Source organism: Argopecten irradians, chromosome 7, assembly GCF_041381155.1.
Source record: "Argopecten irradians isolate NY chromosome 7, Ai_NY, whole genome shotgun sequence".
NCBI classification, from domain to species: Eukaryota; Metazoa; Mollusca; class Bivalvia; order Pectinida; family Pectinidae; genus Argopecten; species Argopecten irradians.
Window position 1 is genome coordinate 26680546 of NC_091140.1, and position 7697 is coordinate 26688242.

The window sequence follows — 7697 nt, forward strand, 5'->3', positions numbered from 1 at the left end:
GGATCATTTCATGCAAGTTTCAGCCAAATCCCTTCGGTAGAACTTGAGAATAAGTTCAAAATGTGTTTTCAAGATGGCGGCTGTGACGGCCATCTTGGATTTCGGATTGACCCGAAAAATAACAACACTTTGTCTGGACCATGTCAGGATCATTTCATGCAAGTTTCAGCGAAATTGCACCGGTAGAACTTGAGAAGAAGTTCAAAATGTGTTTTCAAGATGGAGACTGTGGCTGCCATCTTGGATTTCAGATCGACCCGAAAAATAACAACACTTTGTCGGGACCATGTCAGGATCATTTCATGCAAGTTTCAGCCAAATCGCACTGGTAGAACTTGAGAAGAAGTTCAAAATGTGTTTTCAAGATGGCGCCTGTGGCGGCCATCTTGGATTTCGGATCGACCCGAAAAAATAACAACACTTTGTCGGGACCATGTCAGGATCATTTCATGCAAGTTTCAGCCAAATCGCACCGGTAGAACTTGAGAAGAAGTTCAAAATGTGTTTTCAAGATGGCGCCTGTGGCGGCCATCTTGGATTTCGGATCGACCCGAAAATAACAACACTTTGTCTGGACCATGTCAGGATCATTTCATGCAAGTTTCAGCGAAATTGCACCGGTAGAACTTGGAGAAGAAGTTTAAAATGTGTTTTCAAGATGGAGACTGTGGCTGCCATCTTGGATTTCAGATCGACCCGAAAAATAACAACACTTTGTCGGGACCATGTCAGGATCATTTCATGCAAGTTTCAGCCAAATCGCACCGGTAGAACTTGAGAAGAAGTTTAAAATGTGTTTTCAAGATGGCGGCTGTGGCGGCCATCTTGGATTTCGGATCGACCCGAAAAATAACAACACTTTGTCGGGACCATGTCAGGATCATTTCATGCAAGTTTCAGCCAAATCGCACCGGTAGAACTTGGGAAGAAGTTCAAAATGTGTTTTCAAGATGGCGCCTGTGGCGGCCATCTTGGATTTCGGATCGACCCGAAAAATAACAACACTTTGTCGGGACCATGTCAGGATCATTTCATGCAAGTTTCAGCCAAATCGCACCGGTAGAACTTGAGAAGAAGTTTAAAATGTGTTTTCAAGATGGCGGCTGTGGCGGCCTCTTGGATTTCGGATCGACCCGAAAAATAACAACACTTTGTCGGGACCATGTCAGGATCATTTCATGCAAGTTTCAGCCAAATCGCACCGGTAGAACTTGAGAGAAGAAGTTCAAAATGTGTTTTCAAGATGGCGCCTGTGGCGGCCATCTTGGATTTCGGATCGACCCGAAAAATAACAACACTTTGTCGGGACCATGTCAGGATCATTTCATGCAAGTTTCAGCCAAATCGCACCGGTAGAACTTGAGAAGAAGTTTCAAAATGTGTTTTCAAGATGGCGGCTGTGGCGGCCATCTTGGATTTCGGATCGACCCGAAAAATAACAACACTTTGTCGGGACCATGTCAGGATCATTTCATGCAAGTTTCAGCCAAATCGCACCGGTAGAACTTGAGAAGAAGTTCAAAATAAGTTTTCAAGATGGCGCCTGTGGCGGCCATCTTGGATTTCGGATCGACCCGAAAAATAACAACACTTTGTCGGGACCATGTCAGGATCATTTCATGCAAGTTTCAGCGAAATTGCACCGGTAGATCTTGAGAAGAAGTTTAAAATGTGTTTTCAAGATGGAGACTGTGGCTGCCATCTTGGATTTCAGATCGACCCGAAAAATAACAACACTTTGTCGGGACCATGTCAGGATCATTTCATGCAAGTTTCAGCCAAATCGCACTGGTAGAACTTGAGAAGAAGTTTAAAATGTGTTTTCAAGATGGAGACTGTGGCTGCCATCTTGGATTTCAGATCGACCCGAATAATAACAACACTTTGTCGGGACCATGTCAGGATCATTTCATGCAAGTTTCAGCCAAATCGCACCGGTAGAACTTGAGAAGAAGTTTAAAATGTGTTTTCAAGATGGCGGCTGTGGCGGCCATCTTGGATTTCGGATCGACCCGAAAAATAACAACACTTTGTCGGGACCATGTCAGGATCATTTCATGCAAGTTTCAGCCAAATCGCACCGGTAGAACTTGGGAAGAAGTTCAAAATGTGTTTTCAAGATGGCGCCTGTGGCGGCCATCTTGGATTTCGGATCGACCCGAAAAATAACAACACTTTGTCGGGACCATGTCAGGATCATTTCATGCAAGTTTCAGCCAAATCGCACCGGTAGAACTTGAGAAGAAGTTTAAAATGTGTTTTCAAGATGGCGGCTGTGGCGGCCATCTTGGATTTCGGATCGACCCGAAAAAATAACAACACTTTGTCGGGACCATGTCAGGATCATTTCATGCAAGTTTCAGCCAAATCGCACCGGTAGAACTTGAGAAGAAGTTCAAAATGTGTTTTCAAGATGGCGCCTGTGGCGGCCATCTTGGATTTCGGATCGACCTGAAAAATAACAACACTTTGTCGGGACCATGTCAGGATCATTTCATGCAAGTTTCAGCCAAATCGCACCGGTAGAACTTGAGAAGAAGTTTAAAATGTGTTTTCAAGATGGCGGCTGTGGCGGCCATCTTGGATTTCAGATCGACCCGAAAAATAACAACACTTTGTCGGGACCATGTCAGGATCATTTCATGCAAGTTTCAGCCAAATCGCACCGGTAGAACTTGAGAAGAAGTTCAAAATGTGTTTTCAAGATGGCGCCTGTGGCGGCCATCTTGGATTTCGGATCGACCCGAAAAATAACAACACTTTGTCGGGACCATGTCAGGATCATTTCATGCAAGTTTCAGCCAAATCGCACCGGTAGAACTTGAGAAGAAGTTTAAAATGTGTTTTCAAGATGGCGGCTGTGGCGGCCATCTTGGATTTCGGATCGACCCGAAAAATAACAACACTTTGTCGGGACCATGTCAGGATCATTTCATGCAAGTTTCAGCCAAATCGCACCGGTAGAACTTGAGAAGAAGTTTAAAATGTGTTTTCAAGATGGCGGCTGTGGCGGCCATCTTGGATTTCGGATCGACCCGAAAAATAACAACACTTTGTCGGGACCATCTCAGGATCATTTCAGGTAAGTTTCAGCTCAATCCCACTGGTCAAACTTGAGAAGAAGTTCAAAATGTGAAAAGTTAACGCACGGCGGACGGCGCACGGCGCGCACGGCGCACGGCGGACGGTTAACGCACGGCGGACAAAACATGATGACTATAGGTCATCCTGACCCTTCGGGTCAGATGACCTAAAAAATCACATCCGTTATGGTGATGGAAATGTTCATAAATGACATTTAGACTTTCATATAGATTGAATAAAATGATTAAAAGACTGAACAGGAAACTCATGAAATTTTAATCGCACATTCATGCAGGCAAATCAAATGCAAGTTTATTCAAGTGTTCTGGATTGCAAGTTCGAATCCCATTTGAGGAGGTTGCCTGGTACAGATCGATGGTCTGTGTTTTTTCTCCAGGTACTCCAGCTTTCCTCCACCAACAAACCGGGCACTTCCTTGAATTACATGACCCTAGCTGTTAATAGGACACTAATCTAAAGAAACCCAAGTTCCAGACAGTATTTATGATTTTCGCAATATATTGGTAGGATATATGGTGCTAATGAAGGAAAAGTGATGTGTAAATAAAAAGGAAACACTGTTTTAGCTGAAAACTTTCTTACCGCATTCGACCCAATAAGCGCCCATGTCCCTATAAGCGCCCCTCCCCCCTTTTGAGGCCTCAATTTCTATTGCCCAGGCATAAATAAGGACCAAAACTACGTAAAACGGTATAAATTTGCAATAATTTTGACTTATTAGCACCTTTTCATTTTTATCAATTTTTAAGCGCCCTGGGCACTTATTGGGTCGAGTACTGTATTTGTTTTAATAGAATTTAAAACAAGAAATATTTTGTTGGTAATTTAGTCTCAGTCTTAAGCAATCATTACTGTACATGTAGGGCCTGCCACTGTAGGTTCATCATATATATACTGGTAGTAGCTACACATATATATCAGGTGACCAGGTACCCTGGTATGTAGTACGTATTCGTGGTGAAGTCAAAACTGAAAAAGGTCAGGACCCAGGTCATCTGCCAGACCAGATTAGATTGCTTTTCTCTGGTCACTCTATTTTTCTTCCACTCAAATCTTGACCCTTACATTCTGTGCACATGTGATCAGATTCGGGTTGGCTTTGCGATATTGCTGAAAGTTTTGCCCATCTCCACCAATTCAATATACCAATATCTGGTTAAATGGAGAAAACATGTATATTGGTTTAAGAAATTTGTAATTACATAAAAAATCACAACTTAATTAAATGTGATATCACTTACTCAGTAACTTTTAAGTATCAGTAATTTAACACATGGTCTAGCTCAGTACATTTTGCATGTGTACATACATCCATATACATGTATATTATTATTATACAAGTATGCATTATATTTTTATGTATTATCATATAATCTGCCTAATACCCAGTGATTTCGCCCGTGTAATAATTTTGCATATGTCACTAGTGTAATATGACCTGGAGCAATTTTCATTGGCTGGAAATTCATTGTGACGTCAAGACAGAAACAATAAAATGACGTCAGGAAAAATGACGTGACGTCAAGATTACGAGGATGGCGGGACAAAATGGCGGCATCTGTTGGATTTTCGAAATACATTTTGACCTAAATTCTTTGTTATGTAGGTATTTGTAGTTATGTGATAAAAACTATCTTAAATTTGTGTTCATTTCATATGAGATTTTATGAAACTTGTCACGCCAAGACTCGCAAAAATGAAATTTTCCTCGACTTGTTTCATAAAATCTCATATGAAATGATCACTCATGTAAGATCCTCTACTACCGGTAATAATAGATTACTTTACTGGTTGATCAAGTAACATTTTTATCCTACATGTAAATGTAAACATACCTTCACATAGACCACCAGAACTTGAGGAAACATTACACTACACTTATTATTAAATATGTCTTAAAAGTTTAATAAATTAATAGCCGCTATAGAGAAACTATTGAGATCTCGACTTGTGAAAATGGGATTAGATATCTAGTTAAATCAACATAAATCAGCCCAATGAAAAGAGTTAACAATATATTAGATGATTTATTCAAAAAGTTTTTTTGATGTGTTTTTAAGATCAATGCAATAAACCAAAATAATTCAATTTCTGGATCTACAATATCATTGTTTTAGAAAAATATACATGTAAACGACGGTAATGAATTATAATTACAATATATACCGATGTATGCTGAACATTTTAATTAGGACGATGGCTTTAATGCATTGGGTTATTATATAATTAGCCTAAAAGAATCTTACATAATTTCGCTGAAGAATCACCCACTGTCGTCTTTTATCTTTGAAACACTGACTTTTTCACTAGACTGTAGTTTGTACATACAAAAATACTACATGTATCCACACAATATATATATCAATGCTTGGCTAGCATGTAGATCATTTCTGTATGACCAAATTAATTGTCACAGCATGTCAACTCCACACTGTAATATTGAAATAAATGAAAATTACTTCAAGGAACAATGAAAAAATATCAAGGATAAATGTTTCTCCTTCGTTAAAAAATCTTTCACAATATTCTTTAATTTAATTTCAGTTTTATGATAGTTTTAATCAAGCACATCAAACATTTCCATAGCATCAATCATTGTTCAGATCTAGATGTACATGCACAATCCAGTGTTTGCTTGAAATTGTACTGTTCAACTATATATATATATCTTGCATGTACATGTATACAAATGCACATACACATACAAGTATTTGTACAATGTATTTGTAGTTACACAGGAATGCGAATCTAGTAACATCTGTACTGTTATAAGAAATGTACAGTACGTGTAATAAATACATATACATAACGTCAATCTGTGATATTCCTACCAGTTATAGTGTATATCAGCGTGCAATGCTATAAATACGGTTTTCTATATACTCTTCTTCTTTTAATAATGCTGCAGTCAACGCAAATAGGCCTAGCCTGCTACTGACTACTATTGTACGATGTAAATTGTGTTAACATGATTTGTTTAACATCAAATGAAATGAAATATATCGTTTACATAATTCAACAAGCATTCGAGTTACACCAAAGTATAATTACCTATAAATTATCGGACAATGTGATAACAGGATAACTACGATCGGCAGTATGTCAACATCCTACGGGCACCAGGCATGGCCATTAGTCAACATTCCATGCAGATTCCCGTCGTCTCACATTGGCGAAATCATCTCTCTAAAGAATTTACGACTTGCAACAAACATTCGCTTACTCGCATGTCGGCCAACTTCAGGAAAAGATGTCCAGGACGTTCGTTTCAGTGACATACACATGTTGTACACTACAGATTCACAAGCGTGTTTACACCATCTTTACCGAAACCGGAAATGGACTGGGACCGCAACGGCTAGCGCGCCATCTATTTTAGCGATAAGGGGACGTAACTGACAAACGTTGCTCATTAGCCAGCCAATCAGCGGCCGGGTTAAAATTTTATCCTGGTCTCAATCTACACAGGGGCCATTTCGAAGGTCTTTTTTTATTTAGTTGGTTGTTCCCTATATAGACTTAATAGTGCTTACATGTCTTTGTTATATTCCTTATTCGAACTCAGGTTACCGTTAATGCCCATGGGCCTTTTGCTTCAAATAAATATCGACTTAAGTCAACCCTTTATTTTGCGCAATCAAGCGTTATATCTCCACGCACACTTTCGTGGTCTTGTTTACGATAGGTTATGTACGCATTCGTGAAATTAAAATTAGACGAAGTAGGTCATCTTCCTGGTTTTCACAATGAAAGGCGTTTACTACATGAGGGATATTCGATATACTTATGACACAGCGTTATAGCTATTTTTGAAAATGACATAGTGAATAAGCGCTATTTTGAAATCAATACATGCACACAAGAAATAAAACAGGCATTTGCGTAAATATATGTTTAATAGACACAGAGCTATTCAAGATAATCAGGTGCACGAGGATGTGGTATTGCATTTATCAAATGAAGCATTACGTTGCATAATATTTCTACCAACAAAACGTTTTGAAAGCTCAAAAAAAAACAAAAAACAAAAACAAAAAAACACAGAAAATGTTTGGGTTGGTTAATTACATTTCCGTCCTATTAACAGCTAGGATCATTTAAGGATATTTATAGGGGCCGCGGTGGTCGAGAGGTTAAGATATCCCGACATGTTTTCACATACGCCCTCCACCTCCGGGTCGCGAGTTCGAATCCCATTTGGGGTTGCCAGGTAGAGACCGCTAAATTTCTAAAGGTACTCCGGTTTTACTCAACCATCAAACCTGACATGTTCTTATATGACACTGGCTGTTAAGTGAATGAAGTGTCTTGCGTATGTTAAGTGCGAGGTCTGTGTTTTGAGGGAGACTGTGGTATATTTGTATATCACGGAAACATGCTGCCGAAGACACCAAGCAACACATCCCACTTGGTCACAGTCGTAAAAATTCCCTTAATGCTGAGCGCCAAGCAGGAATGGAAACTATAGTGTGTCTCGGTCAGGGTACATAACTCAGAGCCTACAGTGGCAGGTGGTGTCAAGGGAAACGTTAGGCAGAAGAGAAAAGATGAAATCCTAAAAGTCGCCGTTTACGATATCAATGTCAATAAGG